Here is a 24,332-nt window from a genome sequence, read left to right as displayed (position 1 = left end):
CAGAGAAAAAGCATCTATAGGAACTTTTTCTGGCTCATACAAAGTATAATAACTTTTTAGCTGTTTTCTGGAAACCAAGGACATTGCTCTTATACAAATTTTTAAAGAAATTGAACACTAGCCTTTTTATCTTTAATTTATCTTTTGTTTAACAGTTGCAAAATTACTTCTATAAAGAGTTGTCATTCTTTTGACTCATTGTTACCCGGGTCAGAAAATTAAGATTTATAGAAAAGTCTGCCTTGTCAAGGTTTTACCTTAGCCAAGGGGGGTTTTCTTTTCAACCCGTAGAAAGTCTGCTTTGTCAAGGTTTTTACCCTTGCCAATGGGGGGTTTCTTGCAACCCATCTACCCTTCACTAAGGGGGGGTTTCTTTCAACCCATCGGTTTCTTTCAACACTTCAATTGGGTTTCTTTCAACCCAAAACTTCCCGCCCCTCTTTCCCTACCTATCTTTTGCAGGGGGGTCCGCAACACCCTGAGTGGGGTCCTAGCCATCCTGAAAACCCCACATTGGGGGAGACCTACCTTCAAATAGCCTGTTCCGGGCACCAATTGCTGGGGTCCTGCCCCGGTGGATCCAGGGTAATTCGAAGCGGGGACGGCGTGGCAAGGAAAAACTTATTTATTTAGAAATATAAAGGAGATTAGGAAGAAATAGTATAGTAGGAAAATTAGTAGAGAAAAGATGCTGAATAACTTGGTTTACGTGGAAAACCAATAAAGTTGCAAGACGAGGAACTTGAGCCATGTACGTTAGGCCACTGGCATCCTCTTGAATAGCAGGGGTTGCCCCACCTTGGTCTCCCTCTTGCGTGGATCTTAAAAACCAGGGCAAGTAAGTAGACATGGCGAGCCTCCACACCCCAGATGGGAATTCAGCCAGAAAACAGAGTAAGAAAAGACACGGGGGAAACCAGTCCAGTGACTGGCCCATCCTCTATTGTGTGGCAGGCTCCATTTTCACTTTCATCAAGACGCTTTTTAGTTCCTCTTCACTTTCTGCCATAAGGGTGGTGTCATCTGCATATCTGAGGTTATTGCTATTTCTCCCAGCAATATGGATCATATGTGAAATGAATTGCCAGTTCAGGTTTGATGCATCATACAGGATGCTCTGGCCTGGTGCCCTGGGATTACCCAGAGGGATTGGATGGAGAGGGAGGTGGGAGGGCAGTTCAGGATGGGGAACACATGTACACCTGTGCTGGATTCATGTCAATGTATGACAAAACCAATACAATATTGTAAAGTAATCAGCATCCAATTAAAATAAATAAATTTATATTTAAAAATTTTATTAAAAAATAAATAAAAAATAAAAAATCAGTTGAACCTAAAAGAGAAAAGAAAATGTGTTTTCTTTCCAATCCCAAAGAATGTTCAAACTACCATAAAATTGTGCTCATTTCTCATGCTATTAAGTAAAGTTATGCTCAAAATCCTTCAAGCAAGGGTTTAACAGTACATGAACTGAGAAGTTCCAAATGTACAAGCTGGATTTAGCAAAGACAGAGGAACCAGAGATCAAATTGCCAACATCTACTGGATCATGGATAAAGCAAAGGATTTCCAGAAAAACATTTACTCTTTTTCATTGACTGTGCCAGAGCTTTTGACTGTGTGGATCACAGCAAACTGTGGAAAATTCTTACAGAGATGGGAATACTAAACCCTAAACCACCTTACTTGTCTCCTGAGAAACCTGTATGAGGGCCAAGAAGCAGCAATTAGAACCATACATAGAACAATAGACTGGTTCCACTGGCAAAGGAGTATGACAGGGCAGTATATTGTCACCTACTAATTTAAATTCTATGCAGAGTAGATCATATGAAATGCTGAGCTGGTTGAATCACAATCTGGAATCAAGATTGCCCTGAAAAATATCAACAACTTCAGATATGAAGATGATATCACTCTAATGGCAACAAGTGAAGAGGAACTAAGAGCCTTTTGATGAAGGTGAAAGAGGAGAGTGAAAAAGCTGGCTTAAAACTTAACATTCAAAAAGCGAAGATCATGGCATCTTGTCCCATCACTTCATGGCAAATAGAAGGGGAAAAATTGGAAGCAGTGACAGATTTTATTTCCTCAGGCTCCAAAATCACTGCAGATGGTGATTGCAGCTATGAAATTAAAAGACACTTGCTCCTTGGAAGGAAAGTTATGACCAACATAGGTAGCATATTAAAAAGCAGAGACATTACTTTTGCCAACAAAGGTCCACATAATCAAAACTATGATTTTTCTCCAGTAGTCATGTATGGATGTGAGAGTTGTTCCATAAAGAAGGCTGAATGCCAAAGAACTGATGCTTTCAAATTGGGGTGCTGGAGAAGACTCTTGAGAATCCCTTGAACTGCAAGATCAGGCCAGTCAATCCTAAAGGAATCAGTCCTGAATACTCATTGGAAGGACTGGTGCTGAACCTGAAGCTCCAGTATTTTGGCAACCTGATGCAAAGAGCTGACTCCTTGGAAAAGCCACTGATGCTGGAAAAAATTGAAGGCAAAAGAAGCGGGGGTGGTAGAGAGTGAGATGTTCAGAAAACATCACGGACACAATGGACATGAATTGAACAAATTCCAGGGGATATTGGAGGACAGAGCTTCAGTCCAAGGGGTTCGCAAAGAGTCAGACATGACTTAGCGACTGAACAACAACTGCAATGCCATAATTTCATAATTTCTTTATTTTTAAGAGAAGTATTATGTTTACAAAATACTGCTATTAAAAAAATAAATGGGTAAACATTCTCATGTACAATTATTTCTTCATACTTGAGTTGTTGCTTTAGGATAAATTCTCAGAAATAGGTCAAAGAGTATGGGTATTCTCAAGGCCCTTAACACTCAGTTAAAAATTGTTTTCCAGGAATATCGTTTTGATTTACTCTTCCATTAACTGTGTATGAGAATGGCTTTTTCACAGTAACTTTGCCAGCATGAGAAGTCTCATTTATCAAATGACAAATTGGCAGAGGTTGACATAGTGAGTGAACTGGTGGTTTAGACGCTAAGTCATGTCTGACTCTTGTGACCCCATGGACTGTAGCCTGCCAGGTTTCTCTATCCATTGGATTCTCTAGGCCAGAATACTGGAGTTGCTTGCCATTTCCTTCTTCAGGGAAGTGAACAGGAGGGAGTAAAATTTTGTACATTTCAGGAGAGCAATTTGTCATTGTCTTTCTGAAATGATGCATGCAAGGACACTAGAAAAATTCACAACATTTTAATTAGTTACACCAATCACAAAAGTTTTTCCTAAGAAAAAATAGATAGCATGTGTAAAATGAACATTTAAAATGTTAATTGTGGTGTTGCAAAATAGTAGAGTAAAGGCAACTTACATAGGAATTATTGAAGAATTTGTGAAATAACTGCTAAAGATAAAACTACATATAAAACTACTAAACATGTAGAAAAACGTTAATGGTGATGAGGTACTAAGCAAAATAATCATGTATCAGTAAAATAAAATTTTTGAATTTTTAAAAACCATATGTTGATTTTATTTTTAAGTATGGAAAGAGATACCAAAATGTTAATATGTGTTTGAGGTGTTTTTGTTTGCTTTGTTTCTCTTACTATGCTCTTTTTTATATCTTTCTAGAATGATGCTTTCCTTGATGCTGGGAGGGACTGAAGGTAAAAGGAGAAGGGGGAGGCAGAGGATGAGATGGTTAGATAGCATCACTAACTCAATGGACATGAATCTGAACAAATTCCCAGAGATAGCAGAGGACAGATAAGCCTAGTGTATTGCAGTCCTTGGGTTCACAAAGAGTTGGACATGATTTAGCAACTGAACAACAATAACAACAACATCTTTGTAAAACGATGTTGTTAAAGAAAGGATGTATAAAGATAAAATCCTTATTTCTAACTCTATAAAATTATAATCGTTGGTTCAAAAACTTGCCAAAATTTATTATAGTTAATATAGCATTTAAATGCCCTTATTTTCAATATCAATCAAAGCCATTGTTATCAGCTTTGTTTTTATTCTCAGGAAAATGGATTTTCTTTCTTAATTCTACCCATACATTGAATTATTTTGTATCATGCCTTTAACTGCAATTATGAGTGAATGTAATACTTTATATGTCACCTAAGTAGTTTCATGAAAACTTATAAAACCACACAATATTCCCATATGTGAGTATTTCCATGTGTTTTACCATTAATAAACATTAATTGACTTTTTAAAATTGAAAACTTTAAGATTTTTAAATACATTAAACTGTGTTGCTCTTGGCAGTCCATCTAGTTAGGGAATGAGTCTCTGCCAACTCTATTTCTGAATATTTCCATCCCAGTCAAATCAAATTCTTGCTAAGTCAATCTACCCCTCGGATGCTCCAAATGTGGTCTGTTAACCAGTGACATGCTCATCTCCAGGAAGCTTTTGAAAATGCAAAATATTCAGCCCCATTCAAGACCCATTCAAGTTTTCCAAATAATCTGAATGTATGTTAATATTTGAGAAGTACTGGGCCAGAAATGATGGAGAATAAATTTTTTCAATCTTCCCCCACTTTTTTTGTTAGTTTTTGTTTGTGAATGTTATTTAAACCTAACATTGGTGGTAAAAACAACTATTATAGTACTTTTCTGCCTAGCTTGAAACAATTTTTGTTTTTTTGACTGACTGGGGTAAAGTGTGGCTACATAATTTCAAACCAAACAAATCAAGACAAAGCTGAAGTTTTCCTGGAAAACAAAAATGTGGGAAGAAAATCACAGACAATTGCTTAAGTATGCCTGTCAAGACTAGATATATTTTCAAGTGAAAAGATTTCTTCTTTCTTTATCAGACCAAAACATAGATCCTGGTTCATAAGCAATGACTACATCACAATTTATGGATGACATTTTCTGCTTCTAGGACTTCTTTCTGGGGAAAATGGGTTCTATCAAAGCTATGCTTTTAAAAGACGTGAATATTTAAACTAAATATTTCAACTAAAAACAAACCTAAAACAGAAAAATAACATGACACTATTTGACCACTTATACTAAACACATCTAGTGGAAAATAATATCCCTGGTTTAAAAGACCAGATGCAAAAAATTTCTCCTGGAAATCAATGTTAATACAGCAATCTTTTCAATCTTTCCAAGAACTTCACTACCTTGTATACCTGTAAACAGAGTAGCAGGGAGAAAAATGATTATATTCTTCCAATGAGCCCAGTGGAAATAATTACTTAATCTATGAGGAGTATATAGCTAAAAAATCTCTGAATCTCTGAAACAAATGTTTTCACGATTGTTGTATTTTTTCTGAGAGAGGTTCTTGTGAGCATTCTAGAAAGTGGGTTTTAGATGGCTGATTGATTGCTGGGAGGAATATCAATAACCTCAGATATGCCAATGACACCACCCTTATGGCAGAAAGTGAAGAGGAACTAAAGAGCCTCTTGATGAAGGTGAAAGAGGAGAGTGAAAAAGCTGGCTTAAAACCCAACATTCAAAAAAACAAAGATCAGGGCATCTGGTCCCATCACCTCATGGCAAATGGATGAGGAAACAATGGAAACAGTGATAGACTTTGTTTTTGTGGGCTCCAAAATCACTGCAGGTGGTGACTGCAGCCATGAAATTAAAAGACACTTGCTCCTTGGAAGAAAAGTTATGACAAATCTAGACAGCATATTAAAAAGCAGTGACATTACTTTGCTGACCAACGTCCGTCTAGTAAAGGCTATGATTTTTCCAGTCGTTTTGTATGGATGTGAGAGTTGGACCATAAAGAAAGCTGAGCGCCAAAGAATTGATGCTTTTCAATTGTGTTAAAGAAGACTCTTGAGAGTCCTTTGATCTCCAGCAAGGAGATCAAACCAGTGAATCCTAAAGTAAATCAGTCCTGAATGTTCATTGGAAGGACTGATGCTGAAGCTGAAACTTCAACACTTTGGCCACCTGATGTGAAGAACTGACTCTTTAGAAAAGCCCCTGATGCTGGGAAAGATTGAAGGCAGGAGGAGAAGGGAATGACAGAGAATGAGATGGTTGGGTGGCATCAATGGACATGAGTTTGAGAAAACTATGAGAGTTAGTGATCAACAGGGAAGCCAGGTGTGCTGCAATCCAAGGGGTTGCAATGAGTCGGACAGGACTGAGTGACTGAACTGAACCCCTTGACCAATATTTGGCAGATTAAGATGTCATAAATTATTTGATATTTCTCTTTTCAAAAGGTAAGATCTAATGTGCCTCTCTTTGCAGCTGGCATGACCTTGCAACCAACAGAACTCAGGGAAGTGACACTTCAAGATTCACTGAAGTCCAGGACTAGATCAGAAAAAACCATGCAACTTCCGCCTTGCCTCTGGGAACCCAGGCTAGCCAGATGCTTCCAAATGGGTCTCCCCTCTTGAAAGTCACCTTCTACACAGTAAGAAGCCCAGGTTAACACAGAGGCCTTGTTTCACTGCTCTTGGTGACAGTCCCAGGTGGAAATCTTGTGGATGAGTCATTTTGACACTGGTTGCCATTAAGCATTCAGAAGGACTGATACTGAAGCTGAAACTCCAATACTTTGGACACCTGATGTGAAGAACTGACTCATTTGAAAAGATCCTGATGCTGGGAAAGAGTGAAGGCAGGAGGAGAAGGAGATGAGAAGGACGTTGTTGCTGTTGCTAAGACTAGACTGTAGAAGGAAGGTAACAACTTTAGGCACCTGGACCAATGAAAAAGCTAGGTACAGACTCTAAAGAAGATCACCTAAAAGGTAAGCAGAGACTGATGAATGAGAGAATTAAAGTACTGTTGCCTACTTTGCAGAAGACTTTTTAAAATATGATACTGTTCTGTCGTTTGTTCCAAGGAATGTGTTTTCCCAAGAACATTAACATATATTTTTGTGCAAACAAGCCACCTCTTTTCAACTACTAAATTACATTGGCTTCTAATGCATAGAAAAAGGAATTTCTAATTTGAAATTAAATTTTGTTGCTTAAGTGACAGGATAGTTTTAGGTTACAGCTTAGTCTTCTTGAATTAAACTGTAACTGAATGAAACTTTAAAGACTCCAATCATTTCATACATATTTTTAACCAGTCTCATAAATTTGACTAATGTCTTTGATTTCTTTCAAAATTCTTTTTCCTATTTTATATATAAAACACAAGGTAAGCTTCTTGGTTACCCCATGTCTGAGTCTCTCCTCATCAAGATGAAAAGAAAAAGCTTATCACTGCAAAATATTTATTGAAGATGTATTGTAATATTTTAAATAGCTCCTCTGAGGCAGTGTCAGGATGCTGAAAAGATGGATAGTTTGTCTTGGAACCTAAGCTGTTAGCAAGGTTATGCAAACAAGAGTATACTGCTCTCAAAATTCCACCCAGGGAAACACAAGGCAGACTTTCTTCCTTGTTATATAGTTTAATGCAATTTTCTTATGGGGAAACATGGTTATGATATTTTACAATCAGCATGCATTTACTTTATTTACCCACTTACTGATTTCCATCTGTTTAATTATTTACCCATTCTACATTTAAGAAGAATTTAAAATCATTTACAGTAAAAAAAAACACACACACACACACACACACACAATAGGAGAATCCATACAGTGGTAAGAAGCTTCATATTTAGTTAAAAGTTGAAGAAATTACATGGACATTGGGTGAAACTGAATTACTACTGATAGAATCAATGAAGCTCTCTGAATATTTACAGTCTGGTCCATATTGTAATAGTAGATGACCTCGCTCTTTCATCTCACTGAGAAAATGGAAACAATAGGAAGATAACTTCTGGTTCCTCCCCAGACCATGAATTATATATGAACCTGTTTTCTGCTTTCCTTTGTGTTTCCATGGGCGACCATTCCCTCTCATCTCAGGGCAATGGCTTTTCTAGGGTCCTGGATGCCATGCATTCCTTTCATCTAGTGAAGGGCTTGGTCCTGCAATTATCACCCTCTCCTGCATCTTCTATTATTTGTTCCTTACTATAGGATCACCCTATTACATACAAATACACTGTTTTCTTAAAAAAAAAAGAAAAAAAAACTCTTGATCCCACATTTCTCTTCCTTCCACTGCCATATGGCTTTTGCTGCCTATACAGCAAAAGTTATTGAGAATGCTGTCTTTACAGGGATTTGAGGCAACTATTAAATAATACCTTGTTTCCTGTTCCAGTTGAGGTCCAAATAGAGAGAGAAACAAGATTTAGAGAAATTGAGATTGATGACAAAATGAATATGGGAGAACACAGCTTAGGTCCTCTAGTTATAGGCTGGTATTTCTCTACCTCACTAGGTTGACACCCAGTCACTGGGTGGGACAAGTGTATGCCTCTCTGGCAAGGGCTGCCCCCTTTACCTCAAGAGGACATAGAAGAACCAGTGTGTTCTACAGGTCAGAAGCTGCAGAGAGGGGGAAAGGAATATGGCGCCTCATCTGTGTTCTTTCCACAGTTCAGCATCAGATCAGCTCCTCATTTTCTGGGAAGGAGTGGTGAGGCAGAGAGGCCAGGAATGTGATTCTAGAGGAGACCTCTTTCCAGTCAAGAAGCAAAGGGAAGGAGGTTCCTTCCTAAATGCACTATGACCTCTTCTTTCAATGTTTCTTGAGTCTAAGACAGTTGGCTTTCACTCCACTGGTCCACCAACACTCGTTTTATCCAGTCCCCAGTGAGTGCCAACTTGTCAGTAACAGCCAGGTACAGACGAGGCACAGCTGCTGTGATGTCATAGATATGTGTTGTGTTGAGGCGTGGGAGGACCTGCAGCAGCCTGCACCTGCTTCCCTTTAGTTCCAATAAGGTGTGGAACAGATTCAGAAAGTTCTCCTGTGGGACCTCTCTGGGGCAGGGAGAAAGAGGGAAGAAGGGATGTAGAAAGTGATTCAGAATTAAATCAAGGTGGTTGGAATGGCACGAGGTGGGGAAGGGAAGCTCAGAGGGTCAGGGGAGTTAGAGAAGTATAGAGAGATAGTAAGGCTAGGGAGTAGAGAGGCCAAAGTCTAGTGCAGCTGAATATCTGAAGTTCAAGGGAGGAAGATGGGAAGCCCAGGCAGTAGGGAGTGATAGCTTAGCTTCCCAGAAGCAATAGTCATCACAATTCTATCTTGGGCTGAGAGCAGAATATGAGCCAAAGAGACTTGAGCAGCATCTCTAGCAGGGACAAAGGCCAGAGCCCAAGGACCAACTAGAGACAGCAGAGAAGAGACACTTTCTCTGGAGCAGACAATTGACGGTTCTCTCTGTACCTAGACTCCATCTCATGAAAAGGCAGAATGGTCTCTTCTTGAGAGAGGCAACAATAGTCTTCATAATGAGTATAAACTTTGAATGAGCTTCACAAGGACTTTAAATATTCATTTAAAAATGACTTTAGCAGAGACTGAATCACCTCAAATTATCAGATTAAAGTTTATTCAACTATTATGGAAAAATAGGTACCAAACTTCCCAGGTGGCACAGTGGCAAAAATCCACCTGCCAATGTAGGAGGGGCAAGAGGCATGGGTTCCATCCCTGGGTTGGGAACATCCCTTGGAAGAGAAATTGGCAACCTGCTCCAGTATTATTTCCTGGAAAATTCCATAAATAGAGGAGCCTGGTGGGCTGCAGTCCATGGGGTTGTAAAGAGTTGGACAGGACTGAGCATCCACTCACACAAGAGTAAGTCAGCTGATTTATAAGATGTAAAGCTACTCTTCTGTACACTTTGTAGAAGTATATTCTGAGGCGTCTGTAACTGTATCTACCTCCTAAGTGAACAATGAGCTTAAATTATGCTTCTTTTTGTCAAGTTTTGTTTAAGAGAATAATAATGTCACTTGATAACCATGCTGCTTCATTTTAATATTGACAGCTGAGAAGTTGTAGCAGCTCAAACATAAACACAGGTTTAATTAATGATGAAAAGCAAAGGAAATACAACTTTTAGCAGAAAATGACTCATGCCTGAAAGTGTGGGACCCTGAAAGTGTTCCATCAGTAGCAGTTTAGTCTCATGACATAGCTCTTTATTTAGGAATCTCACAACAGAAGAGAAGGATTTTGACATGAATTTAGACACATCTTTGTTATGATTGAGAGGATCAGACATCTCTAATTAAGAAGAACCTTATTTCTGAACCTCTTCTGGAACCTGGACAGATATTCTGGATTTATACTACATGGGAACTACTAATGAGCACTTAGATTATTCCTGCTGTTTGGGGAGGAGTGTTGATTTCCTCATGAACAATCCTACTGCATTGCCCAGGAGAGGCCCTGGAAAAACTGGACTGTATTGCCATAGGGGATGGGTTAAAAACAAAGGCATTGCCTTCTGGGACCTTGAACTAGTTAGAAGGTAGAGGAACTCCCAGAAGCATAACTTACAACAAGGTGGCATGATTGTTAATTACTGGCAATTGCAGCACAAAAAAAGTGGGGAAAAGATTTACACAATTAAGACACCATTTTTATATCAGTGAGTCAGAGCTAGAGTTACAGAATGAACTCAAAATATAGGCGGCAGGGTATTGAACATGCAAAAATAAAGAAGATTTCCATTTACAGTTATCTTAGATTTAGATGCTAACTCACTTGTTTTTGAATATGACTACCCATAAAACAAATTTTTTTAAATGCAAGTAATGATGTAGTAGAATGCAAAAACAATTCAATTACATAAATTCATGCTGTTCCCTGATATTTACATTACAAATGATAATCTCTATAAATATTTTGCCTATGTGTCTCCAACTCAGAGTTCTTTGGTATCTAATGAAATACACACCATGTTGTTATGTTAACTGCTACAAGTGAGCAAATACTAGTTAAGTCATACTGTGGGGAAACATATTTTTCTTTCTCTTTTAAGGAAACAACTGTATTTTCCCAGCTTTGATTACTTAGTCCCACCTCTGCTCGTAGGATTAAACTATCCATTTGATCTTTCAACTTTCTAACTCTTCCTTGAAAACCTTTTTTGTGCTTTGGTTTTTTAATGTGCACTCATCAAACCGCTTTATTCTTCAACATGTCTATGACTTGATTCTGCTCATAGCATGTTCAAAGAAGGAACATCTTTACCTGAAAGAGGGGGCATTTGTCTTCAGTAATCATATCATTCACATTTGTCAATAAGGCTGCCTCTCATGTGAGTGAAGTTGTTGAGTGGCATCTTGATTCACAGAAAGTGTGCTCTAGAGGGTGATTTGAATACCTCTCTTGGATTCCTATCACAAATTAGAGGCGAATGCATCATGCTTGCTGATGTTTGCACAGAAAATTTGAGGGAAAGGGGAATATGGCCAATGATATTACCTGTGTTTTGTTTTTGGTGAAGCATCACAATTTTTTATTAAAAAAATTTCCAGTATTTGGCATGCTGTATTTATTTTTTCTGTAGATGATTTTTACAATATTTGTAATGTTGTGTTATTCTCTGCTATACAATGAAATGAATCAGCTATATGTATACATATATACCCACCCTATTTTTTCTAATGCAGAGTTAGGGGCTGAGATGGGAGAAAGCCAAGGGTCTAAGAAGATGGGGCAAATGAAATTCAGCTTGTCTGCATTTCTGGTGCATAGGGCCTCTCAGCATGTACCTTGGAATTGATTTAGACTTTCTGTAACAAATTTTAAATTGGAAACAAGATACACTAGAACTTGGGGAACGAATTTCAGAAAGTATTAGAATGTATGTTTTTCAGTTCAGTTCAGTTCAGTTGCTCAGTCGTGTCCTACTCTTTGCGACCCCATGAATCGCAGGCCTCCCTGTTCATCACCATCTCCCGGAGTTCACTCAGACTCACGTCCATGGAGTCCATGATGCCGTCCAGCCATCTCATCCTCAGTCGTCCCTTTCTCCTCCTGCCCCCAATCCCTCCCAGCATCAAAGTCGTTTCCAATGAGTCAACTCTTTGCATGAGGTGGCCAAAGTACTGGAATTTCAGCTTCAGCATCATTCCTTCCAAAGAAATCCCAGGGTTGATCTCCTTCAGAATGGACTTGTTGGATCTCCTTGAGTCCAAGGGACTCTCAAGAGTCTTCTCCAACACCACACTTCAAAAGCGTCAATTCTTCGGTGCTCAGCCTTCTTCACAGTCCAACTCTCACATCCATACATGACCACAGGAAAAACCATAGACTTGACTAGACACACCTTAGTCGGCAAAGTAATGTCTCTGCTTTTGAATATGCTATCTAGGTTGGTCATAACTTTTCTTCCAAGGAGTAAGCGTCTTTTAATTCCATGGCTGCAGTCACCATCTGCAGTGATTTTGGAGCCCCCCAAAATAAAGTCTGACACTGTTTACACTGTTTCCCCATCTACTTCCCATGAAGTGATGGGACCGGATGCCATGATCTTCATTTTCTGAATGTTGAGCTTTAAGCCAACTTTTTCACTCTCCTCTTTCACTTTCGTCAAGAGGCCTTTTAGTTCCTCTTCACTTTCTGCCATAAGGATGGTGTCATCTGCATATCTGAGGTTATTGATATTTTTCCTCGCAATCTTGATTCCAGCTTGTGTTTCTTCCAGTCCAGCATTTCTCATGATGTACTCTGCATAGAAGTTAAATAAGCAGGGTGACAATATACAGCCTTGATGTACTCCTTTTCCTATTTGGAACCAGTCTGTTGTTCCATGTCCAGTTCTAACTGTTGCTTCCTGACCTGCATACAGATTTCTCAAGAGGCAGGTTAGGTGGTCTGGTATTCCCATCTCTTTCAGAATTTTCCCCAGTTTATTGTGATCCACACAGTCAAAGGCTTTGGCATAGTTAGAGCCAAGTTTAAATCCTGACTCTGCCATTAACTGGCTCTGACTATGGGCAAAGCTATTACTTGGTTTTAAGAAATAACTCTATAAAGAATGAAGAGATTGAGCCAAAGCAAAAACAGTGCCCAGCTGTGGATATGACTGGTGATGGAAGCAAAGTCTGATGCTGTAAAGAACATTATTGCATAGGAACCTGGAATGTTAGGTCCATGAATCAAGGCAAATTGGAAGTGGTCAAACAGGAGATGGCAAGAGATAACATTGACATTTTAGGAATCAGTGAACTAAAATGGACCAGAATGGGTGATTTTAATTCAGATGTCTGTTATATCTACTACTGTGGGAAAGAACCCCTTAGAAGAAATGGAGTAGCCCTCAAAATCAATGAAAGAGTCTGAAATGCAGTTCTTGGGTGAAGGCTCAAAAATGACATGATGATCTCTGTTCGTTTCCATGGAAAACCATTCAATATCACAGTAATCCAAGTCTATGCTCCAAGCACTAATGCCAAAGAAGCTGAAGTTGAATGGTTCTATGAGGACTTACAAGACATTCTAGAATTAACAAACAAAAATGATGTCCTTTTTATCATAGGGGACTGGAATGCAAAAGTAGGAAGTCAAGAGATATCTGGAGTAACAGGCAAATTTGGCCTTTGAGTAGAGAATGAAGCAGGGCAAAGGATAAAAGAGTTTTGCCAAGAAAATGCACTGGTTACAGCAAACACCCTCTTCAACAAACAAGAGATTACTCTACACATGGAAATAACCAGGTGGTCAATACTAAAATCAGATTGATTATATTCTTTGCAGCCAAGGATGGAAAAGCTCTATACAGTCAGCAAAAGCAAGACTGGGAGCTGACTGTGGCTCAAGATCATAAACTCCTTTTTGCCAAATTCAGACTTAAATTGAAGAAAGTAGGGAAAACCACTAGACCATTCAGGTATGACCTAAATCAAATCCTTAATGATTATGCAGTGGAAGTGACAAATAAATTCAAGGGATTAGATCTGATAGGGTGCCTGAAGAGTTCTGGACGTAGGTTTGTGACATTGTATGGGGGCAGTGATCAAAAGCATCCCCAAGAAATTAAATGCAAAAATGCAAGTGGTTTTCTGAGGAGGCCTTATAAATAGCTGACAAAAGAAGAGAAGCAAAAGGCAAGGAGAAAAGGGTTAGGGTTAGATATACCCATCTGAATGCAGAGTTCCAAAGAATAGCAAGGACAGATAGGAAACACTTCCTCAGTGATCAATGCCAAAAAAATAGATGAATACAATAGAATGCCAAAGACTAGAGATCTCTTCAAGAAAATTAGAGATCCCAAGGGAACATTTCATGCAAAGATGGCCACAATAAAGGACAGAATGGTATGGACTTGACAGAAGTGGAAGATTTTAAAGAGGTGGCAAAAATACACAGAAGAACTTAATGACCCAAACAACCACAATGGTGTGATCACTCACCTAGCACCAGATATCCAGGAGTGCAAAGTCAAGTGGGCCTTAGGAGGCAACATTATGAACAAAGTTAGTGGAGGTGAGCTATTCTAGTTGAGTTATTTCAAATCCTAAAAGATGATGCTGTGAAAGTGCTGCACTCAATATGTCAACACATTTGGAAAACTCAGCAGTGGCCACAGAACTGGAAAAGGTCAGTTTTCATTCTAATCCCAAAAAGGCAATGCCAAAGAATGTTCAAACTATCACACAGTTGTACTCATCTCACACGCTAGCAAAGTAATGCTCAAAATTCTCTAAGCTAGGCTTCAGCAGTACATGAACTGAGAACTTCCAGATGTTCAAGCTGGATTTAGAGAAGTCAGATAAACAAAGGATCAAATTGCAACATCTGTTGGATTATCATAAAAGCAAGAGAATTCCAGAAAAACATCTACTTCTGCTTAGTGATTATGCTAAAGCCTTTGACTGTGTGGATCACAACAAACTGTGAAAAATTCTTCAGGAGATGGGAATACCAGGCCACCTTACCGGTCTCCTGAGCAAACTGTATGCAGGTCATGAAACAACAGTCAGAACCAGACATGGAACAATGGACTGGTTCCAAGTTGGGAAAGGAGTACGTCAAGGCTGTATATTGTCACCCTGCTTATTTAACTTTTATGTAGAGTACATCATGTGAAGTGCCAGGCTGAATGAAGCACAAGCTGGAATCAAGATTGCAGGGAGAAATATCAGTAACTTCAGATATGCAAATGACACCACCCTTATGGCAGAAAGTGAAGAGGAACTAAAGGGCTTCTTGATGAAAGTGAAAGAGGAGAATGAAAAAGCTGGCTTAAAATTTAACATTTGAAAAACAAAGATCATGCATCTGGTCCCATTATTTTCTGGCAAATAGATGGGGAAGCAATGGAAACAGAGTCTTTATTTTCTTGGGCTCCAAAATCACTGTGGATGGTGACTGCCACCATGAAATTAATGCTCCTTGGAAGAAAAGTTATGATGAACCTAGACAGCATATTAAAAAGCAGAGACATGACTTTGCCAACAAAGGTCCATCTAGTTAAAGCTATTTTTTTTTCTCGCAGTAGTCATGTATGGATGTGAGAGTTGAACTATAAAGAAAACTGAGTGCCAAAGCTTTAATGCTTTTGAACTGTGGTGTTGGAGAAGACTTGAGAGTCCCTTGGACTGCAAGGAGATCCAACCAGTCCATCCTAAAGGAAATCAGTCCTGACTCTTCATTGGACAGACTGATGCTGAAGCTGAAACTCCAGTACTTTGGCCACTTGATGTGAAGAACTGACTCATTGGAAAAGAAACTGATGCTGGAAAAGACTGAAAGCAGGAGGAGAAGGGGATGACAGAGGAAGAGATGGTTAGATGGCATCACCGACTTGACAGATATGAGTTTGAGCAACCTCCCAGATTGGTGATAGACAGGAAAGCCTGGTGTGCTGCAGTCCATGGATCACAAAGAGTTGGACATGACTGAGTGACTGAACTGGTCTGATATATATATCTTATATATATATATATATATATATATATTTATATTTTTAATCTTATGCCTATCTTTATTTTTTTTCATTTTTTTAAAAAAATTTAAATTTATTTATTTTAATTGGAGGCTAATTACTTTACAAAATTGTATTGCTTTTTCCATACATGAATTTCTGTTTGTTCATGTGTCAGGATGCTCAGCCATCTACCAGGGCCCTGCCCCTAATTCTGCTCAGCTGTTTTCAAGCTCTATTCTTTAGAAGTGGCTGAGCTTCTCCTTTGTTCCAAAGATCAATTAAGTTGTTCTGAAGAGATCAAAATAATTTCATACCTCTTGCTGAAGATTGTTTTGAAGATGTATATTTTACCCATTTCTGGTCAACAAGATATAAAGAAAGTCTGGGAGAACTGTGAAGACAATTTCCTGGCCATAATAACCCCTCTTGTTACTGTTCACCACTGTAAGAGAGTATGATTTCTAGAAGACTGGGAACCATCTTGTGGGAAGAAAGTCAAGTGAGAATAGTCAAAATTCACATGCCAAGGATGGAAGAAGGAAGTGGTGCCAATACCATGGCCCCTGCTGACTTCTTCAGTTCCTGCATCAACAGAGTTTGAGACTTCTTATTATGGAAAATAATCAATTCTTCCTATTGTAAAAGTCAGTTGGATTAGGTTTCCTGTGGGACAAATTCCTCTTAATAGATATACTAGTTCTATGAAATGGGAATTGGAATATCTATATCAAAGGTTTTGAGAAAAGAATATGAGATATATGTGTAACATTTCACACAGCAGGTGTCATGTGCTCAGTAAATGTCACCGTTGTTATAATTAACATCAGTATTATTATTATCTCAATATTTTCTAGGCATAGAAAATGTTTTCTTTCTTTTTTTCTAGGTTATTTGACTGACCAATTATAGGCATACCTTGGTGATATGCAGGTTCTGTTCCAGACTACCCCCAATAAAGCAAATATTGCAATAAAGGGAGTCACAAATTGTTTGGTTTCCCAATGCATATAAAAGTTATATTTACCCTATACTGTATTCTATTAAATGTGCAATAATATTATGTCTGAAAAACAGTGTATATACCTTAATTAAGTATACTTTATCGCTAAAAAATGCCAACCATCATCTGAACCTTGGGCAAGTCATAATCTTTCTGTTGATGGAGGGTCTTGCCTCATTGTTGACGGATACTGACTAATGAGGGAGGTGGCTGCTAAAGAAAGACTGAGGTGGTTGTGGCAATTTTTTTAACATAAGACAACAATGAATTTGCAGCATTGATTGATTCTTCCTTTTCATGAAGGGTATCTCTGTAGGATGCAGTACAGTTTGGTATCATTTTATCCACATTAGAACTTCTGTCAGAATTGGAGTCAGTCATCACAAACTCTGCTGCTGCTTCATGAACTAAGTTTATGTAATATTCTAAATCCATTTTTTTGGTAATTTCAACAATTATCACAGCACCTTCACTAGAAGTAGATTTCATCTCATGAAATCGCTTTCTTCGCTCATCCATAAGAAGTAACTCCTCATCCATTGAATATTTATCATGAGATTATAGCCATTCAGTCACATCTACAGAACTTCTAGTTCTCCTGCTGCTTTTCAGTTCAGTTCAGTCGCTCAGGCGTGTCCGACTCTTTGCGACCCCATGAATTGCAGCACGCCAGGCCTCCCTGTCCATCACCAACTCCCGGAGTTCACCCAGACTGGCATCCATTGAGTCTGATGCCATCCAGCCATCTCATCCTCGGTCGTCCCCTTTTCCTCCTGCCCCCAATCCCTCCCAGCACCAGAGTCTTTTCCAATGAGTCAACTCTTTGCATGAGGTGGCCAAAGTACTGGAGTTTCAGCTTTAGCATCATTCCTTCCAAAGAAATCCCAGGGCTGATCTCCTTCAGAATGGACTGGTTGGATCTCCTTGCAGTCCAAGGGACTCTCAAGAGTCTTCTCCAACACCACACTTCAAAAGCACCAATTCTTCGGCACTCAGCCTTCTTCACAGTACAACTCTCACATCTATAGATGACTACTGGGAAAACCATAGCCTTGACTAGACAGACTGTAGTCGGCAAAGTAATGTCTCTGCTTTTGAATATGCTATCTAGGTTGGTCATAACTTTTCCTCCAAGGAGTAAGCGTCTTTTAATTCCATGGCTGCAGTCACCATCTGCAGTGATTTTGGAGCCCCCCCCCAAATTAAGTCTGACACTGTTTACACTGTTTCCCCATCTATTTCCCATGGAGTGATGGGACTGGATGCCATGATCTTTGTTTTCTGAATGTTGAGCTTTAAGCCAACTTTTTCACTCTCCTCTTTCACTTTCATCAAGAGGCCTTTTAGTTCCTCTTCAATTTCTGCCATAAGGATGGTGTCATCTGCATATCTGAGGTTATTAATATTTCTCCCGGCAATCTTGATTCCAGCTTGTGTTTCTTCCAGTCCAGCATTTCTCATGATGTGCTCTGCATAGAAGTTAAATAAGTAGGGTGACAATATACAGCCTTGACATACTCCTTTTCCTATTTGGAACCAGTCTGTTGTTCCATGTCCAGTTCTAACTGTTGCTTCCTGGCCTGCATACAGGTTTCTCAAGAGGCAGGTCAGGTGGTCTGGTATTCCCATTTCTTTCAGAATTTTCCCCAGTTTATTGTGATCCACACAGTCAAAGGCTTTGGCATAGTCAATAAAGCAGAAATCAATGATTTTCTGGAACTCTCTTGCTTTTTCCATGGTCCAGCGGATGTTGGCAATTTGATCTCTGGTTCCTCTGCCTTTTCTAAAACCAGCTTGAACATCAGGAAGTTCACAGTTCACGTATTGCTGAAGCCTGGCTTGGAGAATTTTGAGCATTACTTTACTAGTGTGTGAGATGAGTGCAATTGTGCAGTAGTTTGAGCATTCTTTGGCATTGCGTTTCTTTGGGATTGGAATGAAAACTGACCTTTTCCAGTCCTGTGGCCACTGCTGAGTTTTCCAAATTTGCTGGCATATTGAGTTCAGCACTTTCACAGCATCATCTTTCAGGATTTGAAATAGCTCAACTGGAATTCCATCACCTCCACTAGCTTTGTTTGTAGTTATGCTTCCTCAGGCCCACTTGACTTCACATTCCAGGATGTCTGGCTCTAGATGAGTGATCATATCATCATGATTATCTGGGTCATGAAGATCCTTTTTGTACAGTTCTTCTGTGTATTCTTGCCATCTCTTCTTAATATCTTCTACTTCTGTTAGGTCCATACCATTTCTGTCCTTTATCGAGCCCATCTTTGCATGAAATATTCCCTTGGTCTCTCTAATTTTCTTGAAGAGATCTCTAGTCTTTCCCATTCTGTTGTTTTCCTCTATTTCTTTGTATTGATCGCTGAGGAAGGCTTTCTTATCTCTTTTTGCTATTCTTTGAAACTCTGCATTCAGATTCTTATATCTTTCCTTTTCTCCTTTGCTTTTTGCTTCTCTTCTTTTCACAGCTATTTGTAAGGCTTCCCCAGACAGCATTTTGCTTTTTTGCATTTCTTTTCCATGAGGATGGTCTTGATCCCTGTCTCCTGTACAATGTCATGAACCTCATTCCACAGTTCATCAGGCACTCTATCTATGAGATCTAGGCCCTTAAATCTATTTCTCACTTCCACTGTATAATCATAAGGGATTTGATTTAGGTCATACCTGAATGGTCTAGCTGTTTCCCCTGCTTTCTCTATATTTATTTCCTCTACTGAAGTCTTGAACTCCTCAAAGTCATCCATGAGGGTTGGAATCAAATTATTCAAACTCCTGTTAATGTTGATATTTTTACCTATTCCCATGAACCATGCATGTTCTTCTGGCATCAAGAATGGTGGATCCTTTTCAAAAGGTTTTCAATTGCCTTTGCCCATCCAGATCAGTTCAGTTCAGTTCAATTCATTCACTTAGCCATGTCCGACTCTTTGAGACCCCATGAATTGCAGCATGCCAGGCCTCCCTGTCCATCACCAACTCCCGGAGTTCACTCAGACTCACGTCCATCGAGTCTGTGATGCCATCCAGCCATCTCATCCTCTGTCGTCCCCTTCTCCTCCTGCCCCCAATCCCTCCCAACATCAGGGTCTTTTCCAGTGAGTCAACTGTTCACATGAGGTGGCCAAAGTATTGGAGCTCAGCTTCAGCATCAATCCTTCAAATGAACACCCAGGACTGGACTCCTTTAGGATGGACTGATTGGATCTCCTTGCAGTCCAAGGGACTCTCAAGAGTCTTCTCCAACACCACAGTTCAAAAGCATCAATTCTTCGGCGCTCAGCTTTCTTCACAATCCAACTCTCATATCCATACATGACCACTGGAAAAACCATAGCCTTGACTAGATGGGCCTTTATTGGCAAAGCAATGTCTCTGCTTTTTAGTATGCTATCTAGGTTGGTCATAACTTTCCTTCCAAGGAGTAAGCATCTTTTAATTTCATGGCTGCAATCACCATCTACAGTGATTTTGGAGCCCCCCAAAACAAACTCTGACACTGTTTCCACTTTTTCCCATCTATTTCCCATGAAGTGATGGCAGATAAAGCCTTATAAAATGTATTTTTTGAAAAATAAAATTTGAAAGTCTAAATGACTCTTTGATCCATGGGCTTCAGATTGGGTTTTGTGTTAGCAGGCATGAAAACCACATGAATCTTATTGTACATCTCTATCAGAGCTCTTGAGTGATCAGATGTACCATCAATGAGCAATAATATTTTGAAAGGAAGCCTTATTTTCTGAGCAGTAGCTCTCAACAATGGGTTTAAAACATTCAGCATATTATGTTGTAAGCAGATGAGCTGTTATCCATTCCATTTATAGAACACAGATAGCAGATTTAGCATAATTCTTAGAGGCCCTACTACTTTTAGAATGATAAAAATAAGCAATGGCTTCAGCTAAAGTCACCAGCTGCACTGGCCACTAACCAGAGAGTTAGCCTGTCCTTTGAAGCTTGATTTTTTTCTCTTTCTGTTAATGTTCCAGATGGCATCTTCTTTCAGGATAACACTGTTTCATCTGCATTGAAAATCTGTTGTTAGAGTATCATCCTTCATTAGTGATCTTGGCTAGATCTGCTGGATAACTTGCTGTAGTTTCTACATCAGCACTTGTAGCTTCACCTTGGATTTTTATATTATGGAGATGGCTTCTTTCCTTCAACTCCAGGAACCAGTCTCTACTAGCATTAAACTTTTCTTCTGCAGCTACCTCGTCTTTATCAGTCTTCATAAAATTGAAGAGAGGACCTTGCTCTGGACTAGGCCTTGGTTTAAGAGATATTGTGGCTGATTTGATCTTCTCTTCAGATAATATCAGTGTATCAGCAATAAGACTGTTTCCTTTCTTGTCATTCACATGTTCACTGGAGTAGCACTTTTAATTTTCCTCAAGAACATTTCCTTTCCATCCACAACTTGACTAAGTGTATGTTACAAGATGGCTAGCACTTGGCCTATCTCAGTTTTCAGCATGCTTTCCTCTTTGCACTTAATCATTTCTAGCTTTTGATTTAAAGTGAGAGACATACAACTCTTCCTTTTACTTAAACACCTAGAGGTCATTATAGGGTTATTAACTGGACTGATTTCAATATTGCTCTGTCTCAAGGAATAGGGAGGCCTGAGGAGAGGTAAAGAGATGGGGAACTGGCTAGTCAGTGAAACAGTAAGAATACACATAATGCTTATTATTTGCCATCTTTTATGCGTACATTTCATGGTACCCGAAAAGAATTACAATAGCAACTTCAAATAGTAAACAAGCCCAGGTTGGTTCCTGGAGTTGATTAATCACAGATCACCTAAAAAATTATAATAATTATGAAAAAGTTTGAAATAGTGTGAGAATTACCAAACTATGTCACAACGATAAGAAGTGAGTAAATGTTGTTGGAATAATAGTGTCATAGACTTGCTGGATATAGGGTTGCCATAAATATTCAGTCTGTAAAGACAAGCCAATATTTACAAAATGCAATAAAGCAAAGAACCACAGAATGAGGTATGCTGCTGCTGCTAAGTTGCTTCAGTCGTGTCAGACTCTGTGCGACCCCATAGACGGAAGCCCACCAGTCTAGCCCGTCCCTGGGATTCTCCAGGCAAGAACACTGGAGTGGGTTGCCATTTTCTGTCTCCAATGCAGGAGGGTGGAAAGTGGAAATTGAAAGTGAAGTTTCTCAGTCATCTCCAACTCTTAGTGACCCCATGAACTGCAGCCTACCAGGCTCTTCCATCCATGGGATTTTCCAGGCAAGAGTACTGGAGTGGGTTGCCATTGCCTTCTTCCAGGATGAGGTATGCCTGTGATTAAATTGCCATAAGACAGATTAACAGGAGAAAAACAAATTTAATTCTGTATATATGGGAGCCTTACAAAAAAAAAAAAGAGAGACTCAAAGAAGTAACCAATGTAGGCAAGTTTTATATCTTTAAAACAATAAATTTGTGAAACATTGGCAGGACAAATAAGTTTGGACTTGGGGTAGTAAATTTGTTAAGGAGTAACAGGTTTTGTTGTATAGCCTACTTGGCCTTAAATTCCCTATTTTTGGTGATAAAGATGACTTTAACCCTTCTGGTGTAGAGAAGCTTACCTTTCACATGAGAGAGTTACTTCTTATTTTCAGGGGGAAAGAAGAGAGTCAGAATGTTCTTCTTGAACCAGCTGTTTCTTAAGTAACTAATTAAAAAGAGACACAGATATATAGAACAGTCTTTTGGACTCTGCGGGAGAGGGCGAGGGTGGGACGATTTGGGAGAATGGCATTGAAACATGTATAATATCATATGTGAAACAAATCGCCAGTCCAGGTTTGATGCATGATACAAGATGCTCGGGGCTGGTGCACTGGGATGACCCAGAGGGATGGTATGGGGAGGGAAGTGGGAGGGGGGTTCAGGATGGGGAACACGTGTACACCCGTGGTGGATTCATGTTGATGTATGACAAAACCAATACAATATTGTAAAGTAATTAGCCTCCAATTAAAATAAATAAATTTATATTATGAAAAAAAATACTCACTATACCAAAATGACATATGTGGGGGTGGCATAAACTAAGAAATTTCAAATCAGAGAGGCTAAATGACTTGCCAAAAGTCATTTAATGAGCAAAAAATAAGGCAGAAAAAAGATTCAAATTCCTAGCTTCCTACAGAACTTTATGTTTTTCCCTCATTGTGAGGCTTCCTATGTTAGAAAAATATCTCTATTAAGTTACTATCACCATCAAAGACCTTACTTTTTTTTTTTTTTTAAAGAGATGACCTTTATTCAATTTAAAGCTCACTTGGCATCATCAATAAATGTTTCATACAAAAGGAATGAAAAGAGTCACTTTTCTTGTATCTTAGGGAACAAGCCTACAGGTAAACATATTTATTGAAAACATAAGAATGAATTTTCCCCCAAACAGAGTGACACATGAACAAGCCATGTAAATAAACTCATTTTTATATATTTATTTTTAAATTGCTTTTCATTGGAGTATAGTTGCTTTACAATGTTTTGTTAGCTTTTACTGCACAGCAAAATGAATCAACCATACATATACATATAGCCTAAGGACCCTAAATCTTACAGTTTCTTTTCCTTTCTCTAAAATAATGACACACCAGCCAGTATTTGATTTAGCTTCTTCCTCCTTGTAAGGCATTTGTTTTACTTTTCTAATACTCACATTCATCTTCATGCTTGCTCCTAAAAAAGCAGCAACACAAAATAAAACTCCCAAAACTCCATTTTAAGAGCTAGAAAATTGAAAGCAAAAAAGAATAAGGGCTGTGTATTTTGTTTTTCCAGATAATAGATATTTTGTCTTCCTGGATGTCAATTCAATTCTTTTTTCATTTCACTGTTTTTTTACAATGAGAAAAGAGAAAGTATAGAGTTTTACCCCAAGGAGGGAGCATAAAAAATAGGAAGAGATAATTCAGAGAACATTAGGGAAGAAACCACCCCCATTTTCACCCCATTTGCTCCAATTTCCTAACATCTTCACAAATTGAAACAGCAGATAATTTTTATTGTTCCTGGCGATGTCATGGATGTCTGGAAAAACTTATTTCACATGAGTTTTTGTTCATAATAGACTGAACCACTTTGATTTTTATGTTTTGTCCTGACCTTTTGATTTCAGGACAAGACTGGTTGTTAACTCTCACAGCATTTCCTAGCAGAGTTATGCTCTGCAAAGAAATGAAGCTTTCTTTGTCAACTCTGTGTCATTGTGCAGTGGAAATCATGATATGTGGTATTATTCTTTAGTAGAGTCATCTCCAAAAGAAGTAATGTTCTCCCATTAAAAATTTAAAAATTACTTTAGAGACTTAGGGCATTGGAATTGCCTGAGAGTTAGACAAGCTGGAAAAATACTGTTTCTCTAAGATTACCAAGAGCTTTCTCACTTAAATAAAATAATGTATCCTCATCACAGTTTCCTGCAATTTCAGATTCAGGGTTGGGGAACCAACACAGAAAATGACTCACTAGTGCCCCATGCTGAGTAAATTATGGGAAGAATAAAATCTTCCTACAGAGCTGATCACATCCATTGATATTTGCAGTAGTTTGAAT

The 24,332-nt window shown here is 38.8% G+C and overlaps 1 pseudogene; it reads right to left on the bottom strand.

Moving 5' to 3' along the window:
- Positions 1-8,601: 8,601 nt before the first annotated feature.
- Positions 8,602-21,317, bottom strand: LOC120879382 (annotated as a pseudogene).
- Positions 21,318-24,332: the final 3,015 nt, after the last annotated feature.

Source organism: Oryx dammah, unplaced genomic scaffold, assembly GCF_014754425.2.
Source record: "Oryx dammah isolate SB20612 unplaced genomic scaffold, SCBI_Odam_1.1 HiC_scaffold_20, whole genome shotgun sequence".
NCBI lineage: Eukaryota > Metazoa > Chordata > Mammalia > Artiodactyla > Bovidae > Oryx > Oryx dammah.
Note: the sequence above shows the minus strand (reverse complement) of the source record. Positions and strands in the feature narration are given on the sequence as shown.